Below are 17,446 nucleotides of genomic sequence, written 5' to 3'. Positions count from 1 at the left end.
AATTTTGCTTTCTTAAACTTCCAGTTCCGTTCTACCTGTTGGCTGTTCATTAGTCTAAAAGCTGAAACAGTGGCCTAGGTGGATGGTGGCTATAGCTCTGAAGCTGGAAGTAATTGACTTTGGTGCACCTTGATGAAAGCAAAAAACTGCGGATGCTGGAACTCCAAAACAAAAATAAAAATACCTGGAAAAACTCTGCAAGTCTGTTGAAGAGTCATACAGACTCGAAACATTAGCTGTGTTCCTCTCCGCAGATGCTGTCAGACCTGCTGAGTTTTTCCAGGTATTTTTATTTTTGTTTTGGTACACCTTGCTTGATTTACAAAGGGACCCCTCTAGTTTAAGTATATTTGAGTGTTTAAATAATTGCTAGTTACAAGAAATATTGCTGTCATTTTTTTCTTGTGCATTTGCCAATTAAAAAAATGTAAAGCACTTGATTGTTAAGAAAATTTTATTTTTTTTTTGGAATATGTGTAGGCCACTGGTATCAAAGCTGGAGAAATTAGTATGGAGATATTGTATAATTTGGGATCTTGTTTACAGTGCACCTAAGCAAGACTACAAATTTTAGTGCCATTCCGGTCTGCACCTTGGGCCGCTTGCAATACCACGCCAGTAGAAATTGGGCTTCAATTTGAGGGCACTGGCTAGATTCACACCTAGCTCAGAGATAAAGGAATGCTGTGCTTACCCATGTGCCAGCTCATCTGCTAACACACATTTAATAGCCAAACAATTACTTCTCCAAGCAGGTATCCTTAAAAATAAAAGTAATTTTAGAGAAGGGCACCAGCTGTAAACTTGAAGCACCTGTAGAACATGCCAATTAAAAAAATGTAAAGCACTTGATTGTTAAGAAAGTTTTAAATTTTTTTTGGAATATGTGTAGGCCACTGGTAACAAAGCTGGAGAAATTAACATGGAGATATTGTATAATTTGGGATCTTGTTTACAGTGCACCTAAGCAAGACTACAAATTTTAGTGCCATTCCGGTCTGCACCTTGGGCCGCTTACAATACCACGCCAGTAGAAATTGGGCTTCAATTTGAGGGCACTGGCTAGATTCACACCTAGCTCAGAGATAAAGGAATGCTGTGCTTACCCATGTGCCACCTCATCTGCTAACACACATTTAATAGCCAAACAATTACTTCTCCAAGCAGGTATCTTTAAAAATAAAAGTAATTTTAGAGAAGGGCACCAGCTGTAAACTTGAAGCACCTGTAGAACAGAGTGCAGGAGCTGAAGCAGAAAATGTACCAGCAGAATGAGAGAGAGAGACCCAGAGCAATTTGCAGTCATCAGGTGAATTTTTAAAATATTTTCTTTACTATCAGTATCTTCCTGTCCTTGCCATGCTTTTGTGATTCTGCAGTCATAAAATATCCTCCATGCTAGAGTATCCTCAGTAGGGTTGCTATGCTCCAAGTTGTTCCACTACATTTGGTATTCTTTGAGTGAACAATATTCCTCATTACTTTTGCTATTAAAATTTAGGGGAAGAATGGGGGGTGGTGGGGGGACAGCTTCTGTTTTCTGTGTCTCAGTAAATAGTAATATTGGCCCCCTGCTCTGTAGGTTTGAAACCAACCTATTTACAATGTCTTATGCGGTGCAAGTTTTGCATGGGCTCAGCTGTCAGTTTGTAATTGAAGATCAGGAGCACAACACTACTGGTGGGGTAACAAATTCCATGGCTCTTGAATCATAGTGCATTGAGGGCTCTGGGTATAAAAATGGTTGGTTGGTGTAAAAACAAAATAGATAAGTACAGAGATTCACGGTTTTAGCTGATTTTAGTTTGGGCATATTGTGGAATGGTACCCAGTCAGGGTATGCTTGCTAACCCTGGGTGCCAAAGTGGAAAGTTCCATTTTTCAGCACAGGTGTTTACTCTAAACAAAATGTCACTTGAAAATGCAAATAACAATTTAAAGGGAGCTGTTCACTTAATCTCTGTTGCCTTGCTAAGTGACCCTTCTTCAGATATCCTCATCAGAATTTTCTTTTCAGACAAAAATATCTGCAAAGGATAAGGATCTTTGAATAAATCCTATTGTAAGATTCTTGAACCAATATTTCAGTTCACATACTCAAGCCTGAATTTTAATGGGCTCTGATGCTGATTCTAGAACATAGAAATAGGAACAGCCGTAGACTGTCTGGCCTCTTAAGCCTGCTCTGCTATGCAATAAGATCATGGCTGATGATCTTGTGTTTCGATTTCCACATTCCCATCTAACCCCAGTAACCTTTGATTTCCTTGCCGATCAAGAATCTATCTACCTCTGCCTTAAAAATATTCAATGACCCCACCTCCATCACCTAAGGCAGAGAATTCCAAAGCCGCAGAGCCCTCAGAAAATATTTCTCCTCATCTCTGTCCCAAAAGAGCGACCCCTAATTTTAAAACAGTGGCCCCTAGTTCTGGACTCACCCACAAGAGGAAACATCCTTTCGACGTCCACCTTGTCAAGGCTGTTCAGGATCATGTATACTTCAGTCAAATCACCCCTCACTCTTCTAAACTCCAGTGGAAACAAGCCTAGTCTGTCCAAACTTTCCTCATAAGACAATCCACTTGTTCCAGGTATCAATCTAGTAAACCTCCTTTGAACCGCCTCCAATGCATTTACATCCTTCCTTAAATAAGGAGACCAAAACTGCACACTGTATTTGAGGTGCAGTCTCACTAATGCCCTGTATAACAGAAACATAACATCCTTTTATGTTGAGTCTCTCTCTTAATAAAGGATAGCATTCCATTAGCTGCCTTAATTACTCGCTGTACCTGCATACATGTCTCATGTACTTGAATACCTAGATTCCTCTGCACCTCGGAATTATGCAGCCGTTCTTCATTTAAGTAATAGTCTGCTTTTTTGTTCTTCCTGCCAAAGTGAACAACTTCACATTTTCCCGCATTAAACTCCATTTGCCAGATCTTTGCCCACTCACTCGACCTCTCTATATCCATCTGCAGTCTCCTCGTGTCCTCTTCATAACATACTTTCCTACCTATCTTTGTGTCATCTGCAAATTTAGCTACCATGTCTTCACTCCTCTCATCTAAGTCATTGATGTAAATCATAAAAAGTTGAGGCCCCAGTACAGACCCCCTGTGGGGCTCCACTTGTCACATCCTGCCAATCAGAAAAAGACCCATTTATGCATATTCTCTGCTTTCTGCCAGTCAGTCAATCTTTTATCCATGCTAATATGTTATCCGCTACACCATGCGTTTTTATTTTCCGTAATAACCTTTGATGTGGCACCTTATCAAATGCCTTCTGGAAATCCAAGTGCAGTACGTCTACAGCTCCCCTTTATCCACTGTGCATGTTACTCCTTCAAAAAACTCCAATAAATTGGTTAAACATGATTTTCCTTTCTCAAAACCACGCTGATTCTTCGCTATTGTCCTAAGCTCTTCTAAGTGCCCAGCTATAACCTCCTTAATGATCGATCTTAACAACTTCCCTGTGACAGATGTCAAGCTAACTGGTCTATAGTTTCTTGTTTTCTGCTCCCCTCCCTCCCTTGGCTTGGGTTATATTTGCTACTTTCCAATTTGATGGAACCTTTCCAGAATCTAGCGAATTTTGGAAAATTAACACCAGCGCATCAACTACCTCATTAGCCATCTCTTTTAAGACCCTAGGACCCGTATACTAGCCAGCCCGCAGTTCCATCAATTTGCTCAGTACCATTTCCCTAGTGATTTCAATTTCACCAAGTTCCTTCTTTCGTTCACTTCCTGGTTTGCAGCTATTATTGGAATGTTTTTTGTATCCTCTACAGTGAATACAGCAAACTATTTGTTCATTTCTTCTGCCAATTCCTTATTATCTACTAATATCCCCTTAAATGTCTGCCACTGCTTCTTCTACTGATCTTTCCTCTATCTTAGTTTCCCAGTTCACTTCAACTAGTTCAGCTTTCATCCCCACATAGTTGCCCTTATTTAAGTTTAAGATACTAGTCTTAGACCCAACACTTGCCCCTTTCAATCTGGATGTAAAATTCAATCATACTGTGGTCATTGCTACCTCGGGGTGCCTCTGAGGTCATGAATTGATCTTGTCACATTAATCCTGTCACGTTCTCAGGCTGAACTTTGATAATGGCGTGAAAATGTCTCCTTTCTGCCCCTTTACTCATTTCCAAGAACAAGTAGGAGGAGCTCGTGGACTTCATCAGTAAAATGGAGACCATGCTACTTCCTCTTCGATCATTCCCTCCTTCTGCACCAAGCTGAAGCAACATCTTTCTGTAGTTTCTCTTCAAGCCACTTTCTCTTGGAGATTGACCTCTTGCTCCCTCATTCCTACTAAATTGTGAATCATCCAATTTACTTACCTGGGTCTCGTGCTGTCTGAAATTGTAAATGGTTTCCTCCCCATGTCGTTCCCTTTCAAAACATCTGCAATCATCACCATCATCCTCAAAGAAAACCTTGACCCCTCTGACCTTGCGAACTACTGACCCACTCTAATCACTTCCTCTCCAAAGTCTGAGTTGCTTGTTTCCTAAATCCATGCCCATCTTTCCAGAAAAACAATATTTAAATCTGTCTCATCAGGCTTCTGCCCCTGTTGCAGCACTGAAATGGTCTGAAACAATCAAGCAATCTGTGAATGACTGTGTTACACTGGCTCTCCTCATCCTAACTTCTCTGCAGACGTCCAGCATTTCTTTCCAGTACAGTGGAATTGCCTTTGTTTGGATCCACTCTTGGTTATCAGCTGCTTGGTAGCACATGTTGCCAAAGCTTTTCGTCTTGCAGTCACCAGGACAACTGCAGGAATGCCAAATTCCAAACATCACAATAATTTATATCCCAGGAGAAAAGGGTGCTGATCAGATCCACATCCAAATTGGCTGTTACGGTCCCCAAAATAATAATGACAAATTTTTAAAATAACGTGGAAGACACAAATAACTTCCCAGAAATACTTGTAAATCAAGATGTGAAAGGGAGGGATGAACTTAACATAATTGCAAACACCAAGGAAAGGGTGCTGAGAAAACTATTAGAACTAAAGGCTGACAAGTCCCCAGGATGGACTTCATCCTAGGATCTTAGTAGAAGTGGCTGCTGAGGATAGTAGATGCATTGGTTGCAATTATCCTAAATTCTGTGGTTAACTAAGGAAGTTAAGGAAAACATCAAACTTGAAAGCATATAACTGTGCAGAGGTGACTGGCAGGTCAGATGATTGGTCAGAACGGCAGAGAATGACTGAAAGGTTCATCAGGAGAAAGAAATTTGAGTATGAGGGGAAGCTAGCTAGAAAAATAAAAAAGGATAGCATGAGTTTCTACGGGTATTTAGACAGGAAAAGAGTAGGTAAAGTGGGTGTTGGTCCTCGAGTGAGAGTGGGGAGTTAATAGTAGATAATAAGGAAATGGTGGATGAAATGAACAAATATTTTGCTTCTGTCCCCTCAATAGAGGATACATAAAACATTCCAGTAATTATTGAAAATTGAGAGGTGATGGGGAGAGAAAAAATTGATGAAATTACAATCACTAGGGAAGCATTACTGAACAAACTGATGGAGCTGGGGGCTGACAAGTCTCTGGGTCCAGATGGACTTCATCATAGGGTCTTAACACAGGTGGCTAATGAGGTAGTAAATGCATTGGTGTTAATTTTCCAAAATTCCCTTGATTCTGGAAAGGTTCCATTAGAGTGGAAAGTAGCAAATATATAGCAAATTTAACTCCTGTTCCGACATAGCAGTTGGTAAAGGCCGAGTTGTTTAAATCCCAGAGGGAAACTTGAACAACTGTCATAACCTATATTTTCAATTGTTATGTTTGAGATGCAGCTCTGTATTCAGGAATATAACCATAAAGCATTGAGATTTTTATGTAAAACCAAATTAAACATTTATTAATTTAACTAATTAAGTGCATATATATGTCTACAATCATATTACCATCATAACTTTTAAACAAATCTCCAAATTAATCACTCCCAGATAAATCTTCACCAAGGCAACAATAACCCATAGACTTTAAACAGACACCAGACAAAGCACATTTGACTGTATGAATTCAAAATGAGGTCCCTTGCAATTTGGTTCCTTTGCAGACAGTTGTAGGTTATAGGCTGGTTAGATCTGAAATGCCTCTGACTCATACACACAAGCTTCTTTCTGTTTACAACCAGCTTCCCCTTTGAATGTAAATTTTCCATTATATTACCAGGTTTTTAAATTTTACCTCTCCTAACAATAAACCCTTTCATTCCACCAATTTTATTAGCTGAAAAAAAATAAGCACCTTGCTTGGTGTCTTCTAGCTAGGTGCAAGATTTCACCCATTCTTTTGAATGGTTTATTTAAAAGTACAAATTTCCCTTTACCTTCTACTCCTTGGGTTTATCTAATTAACATCTCAAACTACTATACATCAAAGCACCCAGACTAGCTGCTTCTAATCCAATTAAGACACAGATGCAGACCCTACTACAAGTCCAATTTAAAAATAATTCTCAAGAACATTATAGACAATCTCTTCATGACAAGCCTCTATTCAAGAAGGTAGGGAGGCAGAAAACATGAAACTGTAGCCCAGTTAGAGTCAACCATTAAAGAGGTTGCAGCTAGGCACTTGGAAAAGCTCATGGTAATCAAAAAGACTCAGCATGGTTTTATGAAAGGGAAATCATTCAACTAATTTATTACATTTCTTTGAAGGAGTAACGTGTGCTGGATAGAGGTGAGCCTGTAGATGTACTGTACTTGGATTTCTGGAAAGCATTTGATAAGGTGCCACATCAAAGGTTATTGCGGAAAATAAAAGCTTATAGTGTATGGGGTAACACATTAGTCTGGATAGAAGATTGGTTGGCTGGCAGAAAACGGACTATACATAATTGGCTCTTTGGCAGATGTGATGAGTGGAGTTCTGCAAGGGTCTGTGCTGGGGCCTCAATTTTTTACAATTTACATCATTGACTTAGATGAGGGGAGCAAAGGAATGGTAACTAAATTTGCTGATGACAAAGATAGGTAGGAAAGTATGATGTGATGAAGACATAAGGAGTTTGCAGACTGATATAGATAAGTTGAGAATGGGCAAAAATCTGGCAGATGGAGTATAATGTGGGAAAATGTGAGGTTTACTTTGACAGGAAGAATTAAAAAATCAGAGTATTACTTAAATGGAGAACGACTGCAGAATTTCGAGGTGCAGAGGGACCAAGGTGTTCTCATGCATGAGTCAGCAAGTTAGAATGTAGGTACAGCATGCAATCAAGAAGGCTAATGGAATGCTATCCTTTATTATGAGGAATTGAACGTAAAAGTAAGCATGTTATACTTCAGTTACACACATTGGTGAGACTGCATCTTGAATGCTGTGTTAAGTCTTGGTCTCCTTATTTAAGGAAGGATGTAAAAATGTTGGGCGGCTCAGAGGAAGTTTACTAGATTGATGGGGGTAGATGGGAATGTGGAACTGAACACAAACAGATCAGCCATGACTATTGAATGGTGGAGCAGGCTCGAGGATCCGAACTGCCTACTTCTCCTATTTTGTATGTTCTGGAAAGGTCCCATCAGATTGGAAAATAGTAAACCTAACTCACCTATTCAAGAAAGAAAAGTATAAAGAAGGCTAGAAACTGCAGGCTAGTTAGCCTAACATTTTATAGGGAAATTGCTAGAATCTATTATTGAGGTTATAGGAAGGCACTTAAATCTTAATGCCATCAGGCAGAGCCAACATGGTTTTGTGCAAGGAAATCATGTTTGATTAATTCATTACTTGTTAACTTGCTCAAAGAACTCTAATGTGATAAAGAGGAACCTGTGGATATAGTGTACTTGGATTTCCATAAGGCATTTGATAGGGTGTCGCATCAAAAGTTACTACACAAAATAAGAGCTCATGGTGTAGTGGGGTTAGATATTAGTGTGGATAGAGGTTTGGTTAGCTAACAGAAAGCAGAGATTAGGTAGAAATGGGTATTTTTCAGGTTGACAAGCTGTAACTAGTGGAGTGTTATGGGGATCAGTGCTGGGGCCTCAACTGTTTACAATCTATCAGTGACTTGGATGAAAGTTGCTAAATTTGCTGATGACACAAAGATAGGTAGAAGAGTAAGTTGAAAATTTGGCAGATGGAATATAATGTGGGAAAATGTGAACTTGTCCACTTTGTAGGAAGAATAGAAAAACATTTCATTATTTAAATAGAGAGAGATTGCAGAACTTTGAGATGCAGTGATGTCTGGGTGCCCTGGTACATTAATCACAAAAAGTTAATATGCAGGTACAGCAAGTGATTAGGAAGGCAAATGGAATGTCATTTCTTGCAAGGAGAATGGAATATAAATGTAGAGTTGCTGATATCACATCTGGAGTATTGTGTACAGTTTTGGTCCCCTTAAGGATATAATTGCATTAAAAGCAGTTCAGAGAGAAGATTTACATGACTAATTCCTGGGATGGACAGGTTGTACTGACTAGGCCTGTATCCATGCTGTTTTGAAAAATGAGGGTTGATCTTATTATTACATATAAGATCCTGAGGAGACTTAACAGGGTGGATGCAGAGAGGATGTTTCCTTTTATGGGAGAGACTAGAACAATGGGTTACAGTTTAACAATGAGGGCTCTCTCATTAAGGCAAAGAATGTGGAAAATTTTTTTCCTCCGATTTGTTAGACTGGAATTCTCTTCCCCAGAGTGGAGACAGGCTCATTGAATATTTTTAAGGCTGAGTTAGATAGATTTTTGATTGACAAGGGAGTCGAAGGTTATATGAAGTAGGCAGGAAAGTAGAGTCAAAACTGCAATTAGATATCAGCCATGATCCTATCAAATGACAGAGCAAGCTCAATGGGCTGAATGGCCAACTCCTGCTCCTAATTCATATGTTTGTATTCTTTGTCTGTGAAGCACTTAAAAGCATCCTGGTGGTGTAATGTTATATTTACATGTTTTTTCTATCTGTTAACAAGTCCCGATCAAAAGGAAGTGGAAAATTGAAAAGATTAAGAGGAGGCTTCATACAATCCCAACCCTGGATATTGTCCAAATACAGCAAGATCTAGACAATATCCCGCTTGGGCTGACAAGTGGCAAGTAACATTCGTGCCACAAGTGTCAGGCAATGACCATCTCCAACAAGAGAGAATCAGACCATCGCCCCTTGATGTTCAATGGCATTACCATCACTGAATCCCCCACTATCAACATGATGAGGGTTATCATTGACCAGAAACTGAACTGGACTAGCCATATAAATACTGTGGCTACAACAGAAGGTTGGAAGCTAGGAATCATGCGACGGGTAACTCTCCACCTGTCTCCCCAAGCCTGCCCACCATCGACAAGGACCAAGTCAGGAGTGTGCGGAATACCCGCTACTCGCCCGGGTGAGTGCAGCTCCAACAACACTCAAGAAGCTTGATACCGTCCAGGACATAGCCTGCATGATTGACACCACATCCACAAACTTTCACTCCCCCCACCATCAACGCACAGTAGTAGCAGTGTGTACCATCTACAAGATGCACTGCAGAATTTCACCAAGGTTTCTTTGGCAGCACCTTCCAAACCCACAACCACTACCATCTAGAAGGACAAGGGCAGCCGATAGATGGGAACACCACCACCTGGAAGTTTCCCTCAAAAGTCACTCACCATCTTGACTTGGAAATATATCACCGCTCCTCACTGTCACTGGGTCAAAATCCTGGAGCTCCCTTCCTAACAGCACTGTGGGTGTACCTACACCACAAGCACTGCAGCGGTTCAAGAAGGCAGCTCATCACCGCTTTCTCAAGGGCAACTAGTGATGGGCAATAAATGTTGGCCTAGCCAGCGAAGCCCACACCCCATGAATCAATTAAATTTTTTTAAATTTAAAATTCCATTCTCAGCCAGAAACCCATTTCTTTTCAAGGGATTACAGTATCTGAACTGCTGACTTTGAAATTAAGGCCAAAAAATGCCTGAACACTGGTCATGCATCAAAAACTGAGTTGCTACAGAACAGTTTTTAGTATAAAGGCTTCAGGTTTAATAAATTACAGGGCTTAAGAGGAATTGAAGGAACATATAAAGTGGATGGGGAATAGTTAACCAAATACAGTACTGGAGTTGAAAGTGCATCTAAAAATGACAACTCGAGACGGCAGTTGAAATAGTTTTCAGTGTCTACCTGACAAATAAATGAGTTTACACTGCTTCATGAAGCCTGTCCAGCGATGCTGTTTATGTGCATTAACAAGTGATTGACTGAAAATTATTCCCAAAAATAGCTCCAGATCCTGCTTTCAAGTCACCTGTAAATGATCCTAATTCAAAAAGTTAAGGCCCAAAATTGACAGTGGAGAAAATAACAAGAACAGCCGACACTAATCAATGTGTTAGTTGAACCCAGCTTTGCTGAACAGAAAGGTAACCATGCAATAATTTAACTTCACATATGTGGTTTAACTTTCACATCCCCAGGTGATGATCAGTAGCAATCTTTCACAACTGACCAGCCCAAGGCACAGCTTCAAGTCTGAGCAAGACCAGGGCATTCACAGAATCACACAATGCAGAAGAGGCCCTTTGGCCCAACGAGTCTGCACTGACACATGAGAAACACCTGACCTATCTACCTAATCCCGTTTACCAGCACTTGGCCAATAGCCTTGAATGTTATGACGTGCCAAGGGCTCATCCAGGTACTTTTTAAAGGATGTGAGGCAACCCGCCTCCACCACCTTCCCAGGCAACGCATTCCAAACCGTCACCACCTGGGTAAAAAAGTTTTTCCTCATCTCCCCCCCCCCACCCCCAACCACCCTCCTAAACCTCCTGCCCCTCAACTTGAACTTATGTCCTCTCGTGACTGACCCTTCAACTAAGGGGCACAGCTGCTCCCTATCCACCCTGTCCATACCCCTCATAACCTCGATCAAGTTGCCCCTCCATCTTCTCTGCTCCAACGAAAACAATCCAAGTCTATCCAATCTCTCTTCATAACTTAAATGTTTCATCCCAGGCAACATCTTGGTGAATCTCCTCTGCACCCCCTCCAGGACAATCACACCCTTCCTATAATGTGGCGACCAGAACTGCACACAGTACTGCAGCTGTGGCCTCACCAATGTTCTATACAACTCCAACGTGACCTCCCTACTTTTGCTTGTAGTTTATCAACAGTTGAACCATTATCCATTTCAAACTAAATTCCAGTTCATTTAAAATGACTCCAACACATCAAACACTTAAGGCTAGCAGGTCCAGATTCATCCACTAACTCTCAGGACATTTTCTATTCTTGATCGGATGTGGGCAAGACCAGCATTTATGTAGGCATGCCTACAGTGCTGTTAGGTGGAGAGTTCCAGGATTTTGACTGAAAAGCAACATATTTCCCAGTCTGGATGGTGAGATACTTTTGACGGGAGCTTGCAGATGGTGGTGTTCCTCAGCACTTGCTGCAATGTACTTGTAAGATGGTAGAGGCTCTGGATTTGGAAGGTGTTGTCAAAGAAACCTTGATGAGTTGCTGCAATGTATCTTGTAGATGGTACACACTGCAGCCAAGGTGTGACAGAATGGGGGGAAATAAAGGTTTAAGGTGGTAGATGGGATGCCACTCGAGTGGGCTGCTTTACCCTGGATTGTGTTGAGCTTTATGAATGATGTTGGAGGGGCATTCATCCAGGCAAACCGAGAATATTCCATCACACTCCTGACTTGTACCTTGTAGATGGTGGGCAGGCTTTGGGGAGTCAGGTGGTGAGTAACTTGGGCCAGAATTCCCAGCCTCTGATCTGCCCTTGTAGCCCCAGTATTTATAAGGCTGGTTCAGCTAAGTTTCTGGTCAGCAGTAACCCCCAGGATGTTGATGATGGGAGATTAACTGATGGTAATTTGAATGTCAAGGGGTTTGGTTAGACTTTTTGTTAGAGTTAGCCATTGTCTAATACTTGCATGACATGGCTAATACTTGCATGACATGGATGTTACCTGTCAGTAATCAGCACAAGCATGAATGTTGTCCAGGATTCACTGAATGTGGGTGCAGACTGCTTCATTTTCTGAGGAGTTATGAAAATCATCAGCAAACTTCTCACTTCTGACCGTATGGTCAGATGAAGCAGCTGAAGGTAGTCATTGCCCTGAGGAACTCCAGTGATTTCTTGGGGCTGAGATGATTGGCCAGCAGCAACCACAATCATTGTGCTAGGTAGGACTGCAGCCAGTGGAGAGTTTTCCCCTAGACTTCTGTTGACTTCAGTTTTACTAGGACTTCTTATGCCACACTTAGTCAAAAGCTACTTTGATGTTGAGAGCAGTCACTCTTGCCTTACCTCTAGAATTTAGTTCTTTTGCCCATGTTTGGACCAATGCTGTACTGAAATCTGGAGCCAGATTGTTCTGGTGGAACTCAAACTGAGCAACTGTGAGTAGGTTATTGATGAATAAGCGCTGCTTGATAGCACTGTCAACAACACATCCATCACTTGCAGATTAAAAGTAAACTGATGAAGTGGTAATTAGTTAGAATTTTTCTGCTTTTTTGTGGACTGCGATTTTGCTTTTCGTCAAGTAACTGCCAGTGTTTGTAGCTGGAACAGCTTGGCCAGAGGTGCAGCTGCTACTTCAGCACAGGTCTTCAATTCTATAGCCGAAATGTTGTTGGGGTCCATAGCCTTAGTTATATTGACAGTGCTCAGCTGTTTCTTTATATCGCATGGAGTGAATCGGCATCTGTGACACTGAGGATCTCAGGAGGAGGTCAAGATGGATCATCCACTTAGCACTTCTGGCTGAAGATGGTTGCAATGCTTTGGCACTTCAGCACTGATGTGCTGGGTACCACTGTCATTGAGCCTCCTCCGTTAGAAGTTTAATTGTCCACTGCCATTCACGACTGCAATTAAGCGATACCACTGATTGTGGGGTTGCTTAACTTGTATGTCATGCTACTTCTACTGTATAGCATGCAGTCCTCTGTTGTGTATGTACTAGGTTAGTACCTTGTTTTAGGTACACCTGGTGTTGCTCTTGGCATGCTCTCCCATACTTTCATGAAGTCATGGGTGGGCACCTAGCTTGATGGTAATAGGGTGAGGGATATGTCAAGTTTTGAGGTTACAGGTCGCAATTCTGCCGCTAATGATGGTCCACAATTTTGAGCTGCTAGATCTGTTGTGAATCTATTCCATTTAACCCGGTGGCAGCGCCACACAACATGATAGTGTATGAAGACAAGACTTCACTTCCAGAAGGAGTGTGTGATGGCCATTCCTACCAATGCAGTCATGGGTAGATGCATCTGTGAAAGGTTGTTTGGTGAGGATGAGATTGGGTAGGCTTTTCTTTCGTGCTGGTGTTGTCACCACCTACCACAGGCCTAGATTGGCAGATATTTCCTTTAGAACTCGGTCACCTCAGTCAGCAGTGGGACAACTGAGCCATTGGTGATGGACATTGAAATCCCTCACCCAGACTACGTTCAGTGCTTCTTCAAAGTGGTTTTCAATAGGGAGTGCTGAAGGAGGATGATATGTGGTAATCAGTAGGAAGTGCTGTGGAACCACAAATGGTCATTTGTTTTTATTCTTTCCTGGGTTGTGGGTGTCGCTGGCTATGCCAGCAATTATTGCCCATCCCTAATTGCCCTTGAAGGTGGTGGTGAGCCACCACTTGAACTGCTGCAGTCCATGTAGTGTAGACGCACCCACAGTATTGTTAGGAAGACAGTTTCGGTGAAGGAATGGTGATATAGTTCCAAGTCAGGGTGGTGTATGGCTTGGAGGGGGTCTTGCAGGTGGTGGTGTTCCCATGCACCTGCTCCCTTGTTCTTCTAGGTAGTAGAGGCTGTGGGGATTTGGAAGGTGTCTTGGTGAGTTGCCACAGTGCATCCGGTGCGTACACACTGCTGCTACTATGTGTCAGTGGTGGAGAGAGTGAATGTTGAAGCTGTTGAATGGGGTGCCAATCAAGTGGGCTGCTGTGTCCTGGATGGTGTCAAGCTTCCTGAGTGTTGTTGGAACTGCACTCATCCAGACAAGTGGGGAGTATTTCATCACACTCCTGACTTGTACCTTGTAGATGGTGGACAGGCTTTGAGTAGTCAGGAGGTGAGCTACTTGCTGCAGAATCCTAACCTCTGACCTGTCCCTGTAGGCACAGTATTTATATGGCTGGTCCATTCAGTTTCTGGTCAATAGTAACCACCAGGAGTTTGATAGCGGAGGATTTAGCGATGTTAATGCCATAGAATGTCATGGGGAAATAGTTGGTTTTTCTCTTTCTGGAGATGGTCATTGCCTGGCATTTAAGTGGCAAGTAACATTCGTGTCACAAATTAGGCCAAGCCTGAATGTTATCCAGGTCTTGCTGCATATGTGCACAGACTACTTTAGTATCTGAGGAGTCGTGAACATTAAGTATTGTGCAATCATCTGTGAACATCCCCACTTCTGACCTTGTGATGAAGGGAAGGTTATTGATGATGCAGCTGAAGATGGCTGGGCCAAGGACACTGCTCTGAGGAATTCCTGCAGCGATGTCCTGGGACTGAGATGATTGACCTCCAACAACCATCTTCCTCTATGCTAGGTATGACTCAAACCAATGGAACAATTTCCCCATTCCCATTGGCTCTAGTTGTGCTAGAGCTCTTTGCCAGACTTGACTAACTACTGCCTTGATGTCAAGTGCAGTCACACTCGCCTCACTTCAGGAGTTCAGCTCTTTCGTCCATGTTTGGATCAAGGCTGTAATGAGGTCAGGAGCTAACTGGACCTGGCAGAACTCAAACTGAGCGTCAGGGGGCAGGTTATTGCTGAGTAAATGCTGCTTGATAGCACTGTTGACGCCAACTTCCATCACTTTGCTGATAATCAAGAGTAGACTTATAGGGTGGTAATTGGTTGGGTTAGATTTAGTCTGTTTTTATTTTGTGTACAGAACATACCTGGGCAATTTTCTACATTGCCAGGTACGTGTCAGTTTTGTAGTTGTACTGGAACAGCATGGCTTGGGGATGCAGCTAGTTCTAGAGTGCAAGTCTTCAGTACTGTTGGTGGAATGTTGACAGAACCCATAATCTTTGCAGTATCCAGTGCCTTCAGCCATTTCTTGATATTACATGGAATGAATCGGATTGGCTGAAGACTGGCATATATGATGCTGGGGTCCTTGGGTGGAGGCCCAGCTGTATCATCCATCCACTACTTCTGGCTGAAGATGTTTGCAAATGCTTCAGCCTTGTCTTTTGCACTGATGTGTTGGACTCCCCATCATTGAGGATGGGGATATTTGTGGAGCCACCTCCTCCAGTTATTTTTCTAATTTACCACCCCCATTCACAACTGAATGCAGCAGGATTGCAGAGCTTAGACCCATTGGTTGTGGGATCACTTAGCTCTGTTTATTACATGCTGCTTTTGCAGTTGGCATGCAAGTAGCCCTGTATTGTTGCTTCACCAGGTTGACACCTCATTTTTAGGTATGGCAAGTGCTGATCCTGGCATGCCCTCCTTCACCCTTCATTGAACCATTGATGATCCCCTGGCTTGATGGTAATGGTGGAGTGGGGGACATGCCTAGCCATGAGGTTACAGATTGGGTTTGTATACAATTCTACTGTTGTTGGATGACCCATAGCACCTCATAGATGCCCAGTTTTGAGTTGCTAGATCTATTCGAAATCTATTCCATTTGGCACAGTGGTAGTGCTGCACAACATGATTTAGGCTGTCCTTAATGTGAAGATGGCACTTGGTCTCCACAAAGATTGTGCAGTGGTCAATCCTACCAATACTATTATGGACAGATGCGTCTGTGACAGGTAGATTGGTGAGGATGAGGTCGAATAGGTTTTCCTTTGTTGGTTCCCTCATTACCTGCTGCAGACCCAGTCTAGCAGCTACGTCCTTCAGGACTCAGCCAGTTCGGTCAGTAGTGGTGCTACTGAGCCACTCTGGATGACAGACATTGAAGTCCCCCACCCAGAGTACAATTTGTGCCCTTTCTATCCGTGCTCCCTCTAACTTCTATTTGCTGTGTACAGCCAGCTTTTTGCACTGCTAGCCCCTTTAAGATTGGTACACAGTATTCCCACGATCTGATTTGGGAAAAGTTATTTTGGATCTTGTACACTGAGAAAAAATTAATAATCTTTATTGTAATGGCACCTCTCGGGATGAATGACCACAATCTCATAGAATTTTATATTGAGTTTGGAGGAGATTTGAATCTGAAGCTAGCATCTTAAATCTAAACAAAGCAGACTATGTAGGAATGAAAGGCGAATTGGCTAAGGTAGACTGGGATGCTGCATTAAAAGGTTATGAAGGTAGACTAGCAATAGCTAGACTATAAGCAATTGCTCTTTCATTTGCAGTAACAAAAACCTCTCGTGGTTCAACTATAACTATCAAAGAGTTAAAGACAAAAATAAAAACAAAAACATAAAACTGCGGATGCTGGAAATCCAAAACAAAAACAGAATTACCTGGAAAAACTCAGCAGGTCTGGCAGCATCGGCGGAGAAGAATAAAGTTGACATTTCGAGTCCTCATGACCCTTCAACAAGTTCTCTTGAAGGGTCATGAGGACTCGAAATGTCAACTTTATTCTTCTCCGCCGATGCTGCCAGACCGGCTGAGTTTTTCCAGGTAATTCTGTTTTTGTAAAGAGTTAAAGACGTTAGATTAAAAGAAGCTTATAATTTTGCCAAAAAAATTAATATGCCCAAGAATTGGGAGGACTTTAGAATTCATCAAAGGAGGGCCAAGAAATTGATAAGGAAAAGAGAATATGAAAGTAAACTAGCAAGAAACATAAAAACAAATTGTAAGCATTTCTATAAAGGTATGTAAGTAGGAAGATATTAGTGAAAGTTGATGTGGGCCCATTAGAGGCAGAGACAGGTAAAATTATAATGGGGAATAAGGAAATGGCAGAGCCATTAAGTCTTCAACTTAGACACAAAAACATTCGGGAAATAATAGGGAACCAAGAGTCTAGTGATAATGATGAATGTAAAGAAATCAGTATAAGTAAACAAATTAATGGGGCTAAGTTGATGACAGATCCCCTAATCCTGCATCCAAGGATTTTAAAAGAGGTAGCTGCAGTGTTGTGGTTGCCTTAATTTTGATCTTCCAGAATTCCTTAGATTCCAGACCAATTCTTAAGAATTAGAAGGTTGCAAACTTTGGTCCAGGAGGACTGTTGTAGGAAGACCTAAAAGTGACCAGTCTTCTGCTTGTTAATTCTTTTGATTTCACAGGACGTTTTCTACCAGTGAAGTTGGAAGTTTGGCTGGAACCAGGTGTGTAAATGTTTTCACTCTCTTCATTGCTGTGTGGAAAATTTAGGTTTACAGATGTGCAAGCCACTTTATATCTGTAATAGACAAAAGTGACTGAGTAATGCATTTGGCAGCTCCCTTCTGGTTGTG

At 41.8% G+C, this 17,446-nt stretch overlaps 1 protein-coding gene across 7 annotated transcripts in view; it reads left to right on the top strand.

Annotated features, from left to right (window-relative positions):
• dicer1 (dicer 1, ribonuclease type III) overlaps nt 1–17,446 on the top strand; it is a 134,553-nt gene that overhangs the window by 7,636 nt on the left and 109,471 nt on the right. For 2 of the 7 annotated variants that reach the window (XM_041214253.1, XM_041214256.1), the window contains one exon: nt 17,276–17,317. The exons of the other annotated variants lie outside the window; for them this stretch is intronic. The gene's annotated coding sequence lies outside the window, so the exon portion shown is untranslated. Of the gene's footprint in view, nt 1–17,275; nt 17,318–17,446 lie in introns of those variants that run through there. 7 annotated transcript variants of the gene reach the window in all.

This window comes from Carcharodon carcharias, chromosome 20, assembly GCF_017639515.1.
Source record: "Carcharodon carcharias isolate sCarCar2 chromosome 20, sCarCar2.pri, whole genome shotgun sequence".
NCBI classification, from domain to species: domain Eukaryota; kingdom Metazoa; phylum Chordata; class Chondrichthyes; order Lamniformes; family Lamnidae; genus Carcharodon; species Carcharodon carcharias.
The sequence above is the reverse complement of the archived record's forward strand: the minus strand, read 5'-3'. Positions and strand labels throughout refer to the sequence as shown.